Source organism: Neophocaena asiaeorientalis, unplaced genomic scaffold (assembly GCF_003031525.2).
Source record: "Neophocaena asiaeorientalis asiaeorientalis breed wild unplaced genomic scaffold, Neophocaena_asiaeorientalis_V1.1 scaffold91, whole genome shotgun sequence".
In the NCBI taxonomy this organism is placed as follows: Eukaryota; Metazoa; Chordata; class Mammalia; order Artiodactyla; family Phocoenidae; genus Neophocaena; species Neophocaena asiaeorientalis.
Window position 1 is genome coordinate 5,812,820 of NW_020173198.1, and position 13,896 is coordinate 5,826,715.

The window sequence follows — 13,896 nt, forward strand, 5'->3', positions numbered from 1 at the left end:
GGCCTCTCACTGTTGTGGCCTCTCCCATTGCGGAGCACAGGCCCCAGACGCGCAGGCCCAGCGGCCATGGCTCACGGGCCCAGCCGCTCCGCGGCATGCGGGATCCTCCCGGACCGGGGCACGAACCGGTATCCCCTGCATCGGCAGGCGGACTCTCAACCACTGCGCCACCAGGGAAGCCCAAAGCTGTCTTTTTATGAGAATGTCCTTTCCCTCTGCCTCTTAGGCTGAGAAAGGACTCAAGGGGCAGGCTAAGTCCTTTGCAAGTGATAATATAAAAGAATTTTTGTCTAGCTTGTGACAGTGTATCTCTCTCTCTCTGTCTGTCTCTCTCACACACACACCGCCTATCTTCCTATCTGTCTTTCTGCCTCCACGAAGGGAGAACCACAGTGTCTCCTCTGGATCCCCTGTCCAGGTCCCCTTCCCCTGCCAGTGTACCCAACCCCCAGCTGCCAGGAGTATTGACTGGTAACTCATGAAGTGCCCCCTTTCTGGAAAACTGCCCTCGGTCAAAAATGAGCCGCCTTTGATGAGAGGTTACACACACATACACACACACACACTCCAGGACCGAGCTCGGCCAGTGGCACACAGAGCAGCCCCTTTGCCCCCAGGTGGGATTTGCTCTGTGGTGAATTTGTGCTCCAGAGCTTCTCTGTGGGATCAGAAAGAAGCTGGCCTTCAGCTGAGATCACATTCTTGCCTCCACTTGTATTCTCTGCCCTACCCCACTTCCCTCACGCTCAATAAATCAGTTGAACAAGAGTCCCCGTCTCTGGTTCTGCTTCTAGGAACCTGGCCTAACGCAGAGCCTTACAGAACAGAGAAGTGAGATTGAGCAGGAAGGAGGGACCAGGAGGGAATGGAAGACGAAGGAGAGGGTGGGTGATGTCTTGTCCTCACTGGATCCCGTGGTTGTAGGCAGACTCAGGAAGCAGTGTCCCCAGTGGGTGGGGAGTTTCATGCACCTCTGAGCTCAGGTTGTGTCGGACCCAGCAGTGAAGTGTGGCCCAGAGTCCAGACTAAGGCCATTCGCCCCATCTCTCCACTGAACCCCACACTCTTCGGGCACCCCGAGAGCTGGAGGCATCTTGGGACAATGCCCAAGGCTTGGTCGCTGGTATTCCTGCATGACAGTGAGGCTTCTCCTGAAAGCTCCCATCTCCCATTCTTCAACCCTAGAGGTAGCTCCTGTGGCCCCTCTTGCATGTGACTCTTCCCGAGACGTTTATGCACACACAGGGAAAGATGCATGGAAAACAGGGGTTCCTCCTAACAGAAAGGGATCTGTTCCAGAAGCCTCCCTCAACAAACTTCACCGTACATCTCATTGGCCAAGGTTTCATCACATGCGCCTACAAAACAACAACAAAAAATAAAAACACCAGCAAAGCAAATGGGCAAGTCTGGCTGCACATTAGAACCACGTGGTATTTTTTTAAATGCCAGGTGCTGGGGACCCAACCTCAGGCCATTAAATCAGAAGCTGAGTCAAAGGATCCACAGCCAGTGACAAATGTCAACAAAACTAAAAACTGGGGCTGGGTCATCTCCTGCCCAAAAAGAAGAAAAGGTGAGGGAAAGAGACAGAGCGGAAGAAAAGGACAAAATGGGTGAGAAAAGTGGGGAATGAGAGGCTGGGAGAGAAGTAGCAGCAAATGTGTCCCCATGGTCTGGTGGACTTAAATGACAGTTCTCCCCAGGAAACTGCTCCACCAATTTATTCATTTGAGAAACATCTACTGAGCAGGCATGTGCTGGATGAGGGGGTTAGAGCTGGGAACAAAATAGACACAGTCCCGGTCATGCACTTTTTTCACTTAATATTATACGGCTTATATTCAGCCACATTGTTTAGTCCCTGTAAGTTATTGTTTTGACCGCTGACATTCATAGCCTGACTTTGCCAAAGTTTATCTATCCACTCTCCCATTGACGGACCTCCAGATTTCAGTTCTTATAAACAATGCTGGTGCAAACATCCTTGTACATGTTTCCAGTTTATACATGCAGGAGTTTTTCTTGGTGAAGAAGTTTTTCTTGGTGAAATTGCTGGGTCACAGAATATGTGAATATTCAACTTGAGGAGATAAAATCCAACTCTTTTCCAAAGTGTTGGATATGATTTTACACTTCCGCCAGCATTGTCTAAGCATCCTAGACATTTATAATTCAAATGCTCAGGACTTGTTGAAAGGAAATTAAATGCTTAAAGAAAAGGAGTTTTCGTGTCAGGATTCGAGGAATCTCATGGGAACCTAGAGTGGGAAGTTCAGCTCCCCAACAACCTGTTTTTTTTTCTCTCTGGGACAAATCACCTCCCATCTCTGCTTTTCTCCTACTGTGTATCCTCACTTCCCTCTGCAGGTCAGCATCCTCTGAAAGGCTCCTAGTGTCTGTCTCCTCCATAATTTAGACTTGCCCTTGACTTTGGGTTCCATGGCATCAGCTCTGGTCCAAATCCTACAGTAGACCACAGTTCCAATGCTCCCAAACATTCCCGTCATTAATTCAGATTTTAAGCCTTAACTGGGGTCAGGTATCCATACCTGGTCCACTCAGCTGTGGCCTAAGAGTCTTGGTCATGTCGAGGCAAACATGACTCCCCAGGTCCACTCCTTTTGCAGATACTGTGAGGGCAATTCCAAGGAAAGGATGACACGTGAGACGTGTGCCCCAAAAGCATTTTCCACATTTACCTTTGCTCTCCCTAAACCACAAGGTGCGACGCCAAATACACATTGCCAGTTAGTCTCACACAAATACACTAGTAATTCCTCTCTCAGCATCCGCAGCCACGAGGCAAAGAATTTAGCATACTGTCTCATCAGACCGTGTAATTCTTACATGCTGAGAATTAAGGGAAACAGGCTCTCTTAACCAGGACAATAGACCGTGCTTAGGCAGCAAATTCAGTTCCTAGGTCAACACGTAATTCAAAAAGCAAGAGGAGGCAAAATTACCTATTACCATGAATCTTAGTATACGTGGGTTTTTTGTCTATGACCTTGTATGATAACCCATACAACTAGTTGAATGCTATATGTCATGTGATGGGATAAGGAGTAAAGAGTGCTATACACCCTCTGATGGATAATCTTCCTCATCTCATGACAACACCACTTAAATTATTCTTTTCCCTCTTTTCTGGGTATATAATTGGATTCAAATAAGTTGAGTAAATACACATTGGATGCAACTCAAGTGGATCAGAATCTCAACACTTACAAGCATCTCCATCCTCATGGAAAGCTCAGGAAAACCACAAATCTAGGCACTTGGCATGTTTCATGCCTTGAGATGTTAGGTAACAATGTTATGAAACCATCACAATCAGCAAGACAATTAAAAACTAAGCATCCAATTCAACTAGAGTCTCATGAAGATAAATGCAAATTAAAACTAACCTGAGATACCATTTTTCATTTTTGAGATTGGAAAAAAATCCAAAAGTTGGATAAACACTGTTGGTGAAACTATAGGGAAAGAGGCACAATCGTCCACCGCAAGTGGGCGTGTTGACTGGCATAACCTCTGTGAAGGTCATGCAGGCGCTATCTATCAAAGCTATAAATTGTACACTCCTGGCCCAGCAATCCAACATCTAAAAATTCACCCTACAAATACATTTGCACACTTGTAAAATGGGGTGTACACAAGGTTATTTGATGTGGCATTGTTTTTCCCAGCAAAAACAAACAAACAAAAAAACCTGTAAACCACCCAAGTATCCATCAGGTAATAAATTACAGAACCATGAAGCACAATGAAACTGTGAAAAAAAAACAAAAAAACTTCCAACAAACAGATATAGAGAGATTGCCAAGATAGATCAAGTTAAAAAAGCGAGTTGCAGAACACTGTGTATCGCTGTGAATAAACATGCTATCTTTTCTGTAAAGAGCTGGGAGAATACAAAAGTATATATGCACATATTTATTCATATTTGCATAAGTAAATCTTGAAGACACCTAAGAAACTAATCAAAGTGATGACTTAGAAGGTGGGAGGACACAGTGCAGTTTAGGTTGAAGGGTGCTAGCAGTTGAAGGGGGACTTTTAACTTTACCTTTTTATCTGGTTAGAATGTATTCCCTATTCAAAAATTTAATTTAAAAAATTGTTTTAATTCAATGTAAAAGGGGAAAAAAATCTAGCATCCAGAACATGAAGACAAACCTCTACAATCTGAGAACAAAATATTTCATACCAGGAAATAAACAAATTTTTTTTTTTAAGAAGATGTTGGGGGTAGGAGTTTATTAATTAATTAATTTATTTTTGCTGTGTTGGGTCTTCGTTTCTGTGTGAGGGCTTTCTCTAGCTGTGGCAAGCGGGGGGCCACTCTTGATCGCGGTGCGCGGGCCTCTCACTATCGCGGCCTCTCTTGTTGCAGAGCACAGGCTCCAGACGCACAGGCTCAGTAGTTGTGGCTCACGGGTCTAGTTGCTCCGCAGCATGTGGGATCCTCCCAGACCAGGGCTCGAACCCGTGTCCCCTGCATTAGCAGACAGATTCTCAACCACTGCGCCACCAGGGAAGCCCCAAAATATTATTTTAAAAGTGTATTTCATCCTTAATTATCTTGAAACAAAATAATTATGCTGTGTGAAAGAGGCCAGACTCCCCCCCAAAAAGTAAATGCTGTATAATGCCATTTATACTAAACTCCACAAACTAATCTATAGTGACAGAAAGCAGATCAGGGGGTCAGGGAGCAGGGAGGATGAGAAGGAGGATGGGACACGAGGTAATTCTGGGGTATGATGGCTCTGTTTGCTATCTTGATTGGTGACGATTTCATGGGTGTATACAGAGGTCAAAACTTATAAAATTGTGCGCTTTTAATACGTGCAGTTTATAATCAATTACACCTTAACAAAGCGTTTTTAAAAGTTTTCACCATTTTTCTCCATTTTTAATTTCAACTTTGTTATATTTTATAGTACATACTTCTATAAGGACAGGAATTACGTATATAATTTATCAGTAATCTTACCCTTATTTGAGGGCTCATATTCAAAAACTTTCTCATTGACATGCACACACTGTATTTAAAATGGATAACCAACAAGGACCTGCTGCATTATCACAGGGAACTCTGCTCAATATTTTGTAACAACTTAAATGAGAGAAGAATTTGAAAAAGAATAGATACATGTATAACTGAATCACTCTGCTGTACACCTGAAACTAACACAACATTGTTAATCAGCTATACTGCAATATAAAATAAAAAGTTAAAAAATGTTTTCTCGGGCTTCCCTGGTGGCGTAGTGGTTGCGAGTCCGCCTGCCAATGCAGGGGACGCGGGTTCGTGCCCCGGTCCGGGAGGATCCCACATGCCGCGGAGCGGCTGGGCCCGTGAGCCATGGCCGCTGAGCCTGCGCGTCCGGAGCCTGTGCTCCGCAACGGGAGAGGCCACAACAGTGAAAGGCCCGCGTACCGCAAAAAAAAAAAAAAAAAATGTTTTCTCATTTAGAGAGGTGTATGATCACAGATGCATGGGAACGATTGGCTGAAGCCAAAGTCAAACCCAACTACCGCAGCAAAGCCCACACTTTTAATCACTACACTCTACTGCCCCCTGCTGTACGTAGGTTTTGTAGCCACCCTTAACCTCCTCTAGACTAGTTTCCACGATTTTAACGATGAGGAAAGATGAATCCAGGGGCAAAAGATTTTTATCAAAGAGCTACCTAGTATAAAATAGATAACTAATGAGAACCTACTGTTTAGTACAGGGACCCCTACTCAATGATCTATGGTGACCTAAATGGGAAGGAAATCTAAAAAACAGTGGCTATATGTATACGTATGGCTGATTCACTTTGCTGTACATCGGAAACAACTCTGTAAAGTAACTATACTCCAATAAAAATTTAAAACAAAATCTATCTAGAGCCAAAATTTTCTAAACCACACACACACACACACACACACACTTACACATACACACCACACACATATCCATGCATACACACACACACACATGCACGCACACACACACACACAGCAGGAAGCAGCTCCAGGTCTCTCTACCACACCAGCCTCAAGGGAGATAAAAGAGGAACCATACAAAGCCATGAATGAGAAGAAACAAAAGTGAAATAATCTGGTCAAAGTCCGAACTTCAAAACCCTTCCACCGGGAGGGCAGGGGTGGAGAGGGTTCTTGGGCTCCACTCGAGGCCAGCCACCTTCCTCCTTTCTCAGGGTAACTCAAAGACTTAAAACCAAGCCTCTTGTCAGGCAAGGGGGCAAGAAAAGGTAACTATAAAAATCATTCTTGGGCTTCCCTAGTGGGGCAGTGGTTGAGAGTCTGCCTGCTGATGCAGGGGACATGGGTTCGTGCCCCGGTCAAGGAAGATCCCATGTGCCGCGGAGCGGCTGGGCCCGTGAGCCATGGCCGCTGAGCCTGCGCGTCCGGAGCCTGTGCTCCGCAACGGGAGAGGCCCCAACAGTGAGAGGCCCACGTACCACAAAAAAAAAAAAAAAAAATCATTCTTACAGGTGGATACAAGAGAGGACCGGGGTGAGGGGGGAAGAAATAGATGAGGGAGATTAAGAGATACAAAATTCCAGTTGCAAAACAAATGAGTCCTGGGTATGAAATGTACAGTGTGGGGAATATAGTCAATAACTATGTAATACCCTTGTATGGTGGCCTGGCACACATCAGACCCTCAGTATCTTTACCATCGTCATTGTTGTTCTCTATCTTTCCCTTCTCATTCCTCCCAGTCCCTGTCTTGATGGGCTGGAAGGATTCATTCAGGTCGGTTGTTTTCCTTTTCAGGAGCTGGCTTGGATCATGACGGTCCATCAGCACCTCCACAATCAGATTATTTATTTCAACCAGCATCTCACCCGTCTCACTTTTCCAAAATTCTAGAAGTCAATAGGATCCAGAAGGATATCTCAGGACCAGCATTACACCCCAAAATTTAGAAAATACAAGCAAATATTAGAACCAGAAATGACTACAGCAGCAGCTTAAAATCAAATCATTGACTCTTTCCTAAAGTAGCATTTTCCAACCCCACAGCAAGATCCCTGATCCGAACATCTCAACTCATGTTGCTATCACCAACCAAAGGGAAAGTGTGTAGGCAAAGAAGATAGAAGAAAGAAGAGAGAGGAAAAGCTTTCTTGTTTTCTTAGCTTTGCCAAGATGCCAATTGTCCTAATTTCCCCACCCCTGATCTTAAAATTCCTGGGAGAAATCCCTCATCAAGTGGTTAATCCCCTCTTATTCTGGGGGTAAGGTGGAGAGATAAGTCTACTATCTGTGGAGTATATCTCCTCTCTGAGCAAGTGACATCTTACACACTTAGACCAGTGGTTCTCGAACCCTAGTGTGCCTCAAAATCATCTGGAGGGTTTGCTAGAACACAAGTTGCTGGGCCTCACCCACAGAATTTCTGACACAATAGGTCTGGGGCCAAGGCCAAGAATTTGTCATTCTAACACGTTTCCAGATTCTGCACTATAAACGAGTCCCAGAAGAGAAATCGAAACTCCACTCATTCTTCAGTGATGTGAGCGATTTCTTGGCTGAATCAGATAATACATTCCAAATAGGAAGAAGAAGATTTCCTTGATTTCTTTTATGCCATATTCACAGACACAGAACGCTTTCAAACAATGTGCATTATGTACATTTTCTTTCTAACTTTCTTAAGTCTAGGCAATCAACAAAACAATAAATCAAGCCTGGTTTGTAGCATCGGCTTATTTCCATGGTGTAAATACTCCTGCTGTGGCTGATTGCAAGTTGCTAAAGTGATGTCGCGGAGCATGGAGTTGGGGTGCTTCGATGCTGGTAGCAACCATATGTGGTAGTTCCGCCATACAGATACCGTAGATGTAGATGATCTCAAGGGCAGAGAGAACAGTAAGACAATTAAGCAGTGATGAGTTTTGAGTATTTATTACGTTTGTCTTAAATAAAATATAGTTAATTGTGAGTTTATATAATTTAATTTTTTTTTACAATGGTTGTGATTAACTGACAGCTCTCAAAATTCCAGAAAATGTAACAGTCGGCTCTCATGAACTGACTCCAGCACATCAATGAAATACACACAAAGAAGTATGCAACCAGCACCCGTAAGAAGGAAAAACACATGACCAGATCCCGAGACGACTCCCTCGTGCGTCCTCGCGCTCACTGGCCTCCTTCCCTCAGAACCCTCGGTGGATAACCTACACCCTGACTTCCAACAGCTGAACCGGTTTGCCTGCATGGTAGATTATACATACACCTATGGAATAGTAAGCCTGCAGTTTGAAGTATTACCACTAGAGGCCTCTCGTGAGGCACAGACAGAACGCTCCTGCTACAGGACTTGGAATGCTGCTCCCATACCCAGTCTAGGGCGCTTACCCACCTCTCTCCGTCTAGGGGGCGGTTGGTTACTCACAACCCAGGGTGGGAGGAAATAGAGAAATAACTGAGCGCTAAATCTGAGCGTGGGTGAGTCCCCGGAGGAGTTGTGGAGCCACAAGTTTCCCGGGGGAGATGTAGGGACCAAGTTCTGGCACAGGAGTCCCAACTGGGGCTTTAGCCTCAAACCCTAATGGGGTCTGCCAGTGAGCCAGCGGGCGAATGAACAACGAGGATTGCTTCTGCCCGGGTCATCACAGGCCCATATGCCTTGGTGGCTCCTTTATCTAGACCAGATGAATCCACAGAAAAACACGTCGAGAGAAGGACAAGGGAAAGGAAGTATAAGAGAGTTCAAGTTCGGAGACTCGGGGACAAAGCTGGGTTTGAATCACTGCCTCTTCACTCACTAGCTTTGTGAACTTGGGCAAATTTTACTTAACCTCTCTGAAACTTAGTTTGCTCATCTGTAGAATGGGAACAAAACCTTCCTTGCTAGTTAGTTGACAGAGTAGGTAAGATCCTATGTGTGAAGCAAGGAGAGGGTCATAAATTTTTTCAAAAGTAGTATTTTCATCATCAAGATGAAAAGGAGACTCCTATTTTGTTTGTGAAGGCATTCTAGTGCTGAGTTATGTACAGAACTGACGAAGTGTGGAAACATGGGGATTAAAATGGCTCTGCGTAATATATAAACAGCTATTTCATTTGGGCAAGGACATAAATGCACATTAATGCATACACACACCGCACATATATACATCTGCTTTTATGTAAACGGGGTAGATACATAGCAATATTCTTCAAGCAGCTTTAATTTTTTGCTGGTTTACCCCTTTCTTAGTATAACATACCATCTCTAGCATACCACAAATCCTTGTTAACAAACTAATATATTGCATTCTGTATTTTTATCCATATTCATATAAAATAACTTACATATATATACATACACATGGTTTTACAAAGATAATAGGTTCCTATAATGATCTTTCTGCATCTTGCTATTCTTAAAAATCTTTCTGAGTTAATAAATACACTCTACTGTTTTTAGGGGCTGCATAATACTCCAAAGTACAAATGTTCTGTAACTAGGTCAGCTGTACTTCAGTTGAAGGCTACTTGCTTTGTTTCTACTGGTTTGTACTAAGAGCAATGTTCCAATAAGCACTCTTATATCTCTACCATTATAAACTTTAAAAAATATATTCAAAAAATAATTTTATACAAAGATCTTTTATTTTTATGGGAAAGATCCTGAGAATGGGTTTTTCAGGTCAAAGGGATTATGCAATTTTTATTTTAAACAAATGTTTCCAGATTGCATCCAAAAGAGTCTGTAACAATTTACATTTCTGCCAACCACACATGAGAGTATGCTTTTCCCCAAATCCCTGGCAGCAGTGGACTTTGCCTTCTTATTTTTGTTTGTTTGAGGATTTTCTTTTCATCATGGACATTTTCAAACATCTTGAAACCAAACACAATAGTATAATGAGCCCCCAAATACTCACAACTCAGCTTCAGCAATTACCAACATTCTGTCATTACCGTGGCCTTCTTTTTAATTTTTGCAAATTTATGGACATAAAGCAACATACTTGTTACTTTTAAAAAATCTTGTTTTTGCATTTCTCTGACTGGTAGTGTTTTTGAGCACATTTTCACACGTTTGGAGTTCATCTTATGTAAGAGCCTATTCATAGCCTTTGTATATTTTTTGGTTGTTTGTCTTTTTCTTGTCAATTTATAGGAGCAGTTTGTTATTATACATGTTAATCTTTATATTCTGTGTTGCCAATACTTCTGATGTTTGTTTATGGTATATTTTGCCCTTCTAAGTTTTTTAAATGTTTTATATATTTTAAGTATACATCTTTTTTCTTTTACAGCTTCTATATTTTCTGTATCACAAAAGAAACTACCCACCACCACCACCAAATGTAAGCTGGTACAACCACTCTGGAAAGTTATTTGGCAAAATCTACGGAAGATGAACATATATATATCCTATGACCTAGAAGTTCTGCTCCTAAGTATATACGCAACAGAAAGGCATAGATATGTTCACCAAAAGACATGTGCAAGAATATTCATAGCACTCCATCATATCCAAAAACTGGTAGGGGAAAAAAACCCTAATTCCCATCAACACTAGGATGGATAAATTGTGGTATATTCATACAATGTAATACAGCAATGAGAGTGAACTACAACTACACTTGATGACATGGACGATCTCACAAAAATATTATTGAAAAAGAAACCAGACACAGAAGAGAATATATGGTCTGATTCTATTTATATAAATATCAAAAATAAGCAAAATTAATTTATGGTGTTAGAAGTCAGGGTAGAGGTTGCTCTTAGAATGGGGTATAAGGGACCTTGTGGAGTTGCTGGTCATATTCTGTTTCTTGATCTATGTACAGGTTAAACAAATGTGTTCACTGTATGACCTATGATTTGTTCACTTTTCTGTATGATATATTTCAATAGAAAGTTGACAAGATCCACTTGAGAATCTGCAAACAGATGTTTATAGCAGCTTTATTCATAATTGCCAAGACTTGGAAGCAACTTGTCCTTCACCGGGTGAACGGACAAATAAACTGTGGTACATGTAGACAAAGGAATGTTATCCAGCACTAAAAAGAAATGACCTATCAAACCATGAGAAGACTTAAGGAAACTTAAACGCATATTACTAAGTGGAAAAGGTCATTATGAAAAGGCTACATACTGTATGATTCCAACTACATGACATCCTGGAAAAGGCAAAACTACGGCGACAGTAAAAAGATCAGTGGTTACCAGAGATTGAAGGGGGGAGAGGGATGAACAGGCAGAGCACAGAGCGTTTTTAGGGCAATGAAAATACAGTGGTGTATTACACTATAACGATGTATACCTGTCACTGTACATTTGTGCAAGAGAATGTACAACCCAAGCGTGAACCCTAAACTGTGGACTTTGGGTGATAATGATGTGTCAACGTAGGTTCATCACTTGTAACAAAGTCACCATTCTAGTGGGGGATGTAAATAATGGAGCCAGCTCTGCAATTTTAAGGGCAAGAAGTATATGGGAGATCTCTGGACCTTCCATTCAATTTTGCTATGAACCTAAAACTGCTCTAAAAAATAAAATCTATTTTTAAAAGAAGAGTGAGAAAGATTTACTTTCTTCCTGATGGATAAATTATGCCATGGCATTTATTGAATTTTCCAGTGAATTAAAATATTATCTTTATTATTTATTAAATTCTCAAATATGTGGATATATATTTCTGGATTCTCTATTTGATCCCACTGACATATTTTTCTATTTGTCAACTCCTGTGCTGAAATTATATTGATACTGTAGTTTTTACGGTATGTTCTTATACCCTGAAAGACAAGCCCCCTTCTCATTATTCTTAATTTTCACACTTTTCTTGCCTATTCTCAGGCATTATTCTTATATATGATCTTTATTTTAGCCAAATATTTTTTCCATACATTTATTTATTTATGACTGCGTTGGGTCTTCGTTGCTGCGCGTGGGCTTTCTCTAGTTGCGGCGATCGGGGGCTACTCTTCGTTGCGGTGCCCGGGCTTCTCATTGCGGTGGCTTCTCTTGCTGCGCAGCACGGGCTCTAGGCACGCGGGCTTCAGTAGTTGTAGCACGCAGGCTTCAGTAGTTGTAGCTCACGGGCTCTAGGGCACATGGGCTTCAGTAGTAGTGGCACGCGGTCTCTAGAGTGTAGGCTCAGTAGTTGCAACGCACGGGCTTATTTGCTCCATGGCATGTGGGATCTTCCTGGACCAGGGCTCGAACCAGTGTCCCCTGCATTGGCAGGCAGATTCTTAACAGCTGCACCACCAGGGAAGTCCCAATTTTAACCAAGTTTTAAAGACCGTGGAGTAGATTTAGTATTATAGCAATAATGGAATTTCATTACACTTACAATTTAATTTAGAGAGAATAAATATTTTAATCACATTAAGTGTTCCCACATAGTCGTATCTTTTTATTTGTTCACATTTTGTTTTACAGTCTTCATAAGACTTTATAGTTTTCATATAGGTCCTGTGCCTTTCTAGTTAAATTTATTCCTAAGGACTTTCTTTTTATTGCTATCTATCATGATTGGAATATTTTTCCCATTACCATTTCTGTTTTTTCCATTCTTTTACTAGAATGGGGAAACGTTATTGGTTTATGTATGTGTCCAGAAGCAGAGCACAAACCGAGGTGTGGCAAATAAATGTAAGTGTTTATCTTTATAACTCAATTTAACTTTTTATTTTAAGCTCCCTTGTGCCAGGTGGAAGAAATTCATTCCCATCTGGCTTCTCCCAGCTTTTCTCCAGGGTGGGTTTAAATTCCATAGAGTTTACATAGTGCCAGGAAGCAAGACGGCACCGAGTCCTTGTCATGATCTGCCCCAGCCGCCATCCCCTGAGATGCCCATGGTCTCATTGTGTCCTATCTCTTGTCCTTACTGGTCTCTACTGCATTGTCCTTTTTTCTTTATGTAGAGCCTTTCCCTCTCTCTCTCTCTCTCTCTCTCTCCCTCGGGCATGTAGAAAACCTCCGCCCACCTCCATATCACACTAAGCAGTGGAAACCTCCCTAGCACCCGCTCTCTGCCCAGACATAGCACGCAGCATCTCCACCCAGAAGTGAGACACGGATCCCCTCGCCCTTGGGTCCCGCACGTTCACATGGGGTCCCGTCCTTGGGTGAGGGGACTGCAGAGTGGTCCCCCTTTCTCAGAGACCTGCAGCATCTTCTCTCTCCTTTCTACTCCTTATCCTCTCCATGTCTAGGGAATCTGTTCTACTCTCATTATTCATTCTCTTAAGTCTAGGTTCATGCCAAGAGTTATACAAATACCCAAAAGGTAGAAGAAGCTTCTTTTTCTCTCTTTCTGCTTCCTCATCCCTTCACTGAGGCAATAAATTCAGAGCAGCCTCACTCAAATAGAGTAAGGGCTGTCAGGGGAAATAGAAGCTCTAGAATGGAAAACACTGTTAATATTTCAACACAGTACCCGCCAGACGTATAGGCGCAGGAAAAAAACAACACTGGGGGAAATACGACAGAATGTTAACAGAGATGCTGTGTTTCCAAGAGGTGGAACAATGAATGAGTGTTCTTTTCTTATTTATATATATTTTTTGAATTTTGCAAAGTTTCTAAAACGGATATTACTTATATCACACACACACAAATTATCTAAACCAGTTCACTTGTAGTTTGTAGTCTATGCAAATCAAATTTATCGCATGAGAAATTCCTGTGAATCCAAGCATAATTAACAAACACAATGCACCTTCCAAAACAAGTGTACAGTGCAAAATATAAAGCATAAAGAAGGGCTCATTCACATGTCCAGTAGCTTGGGTTGGTCTCTAGAGTGGCAAGCAACCACTTTTGTTATGAAGTTAGGTTTGAGGGTATTGGATGAGCTAAGCGTGAAGGAGTAACCAAAGACTTCATGATGTACATATTTCTAAA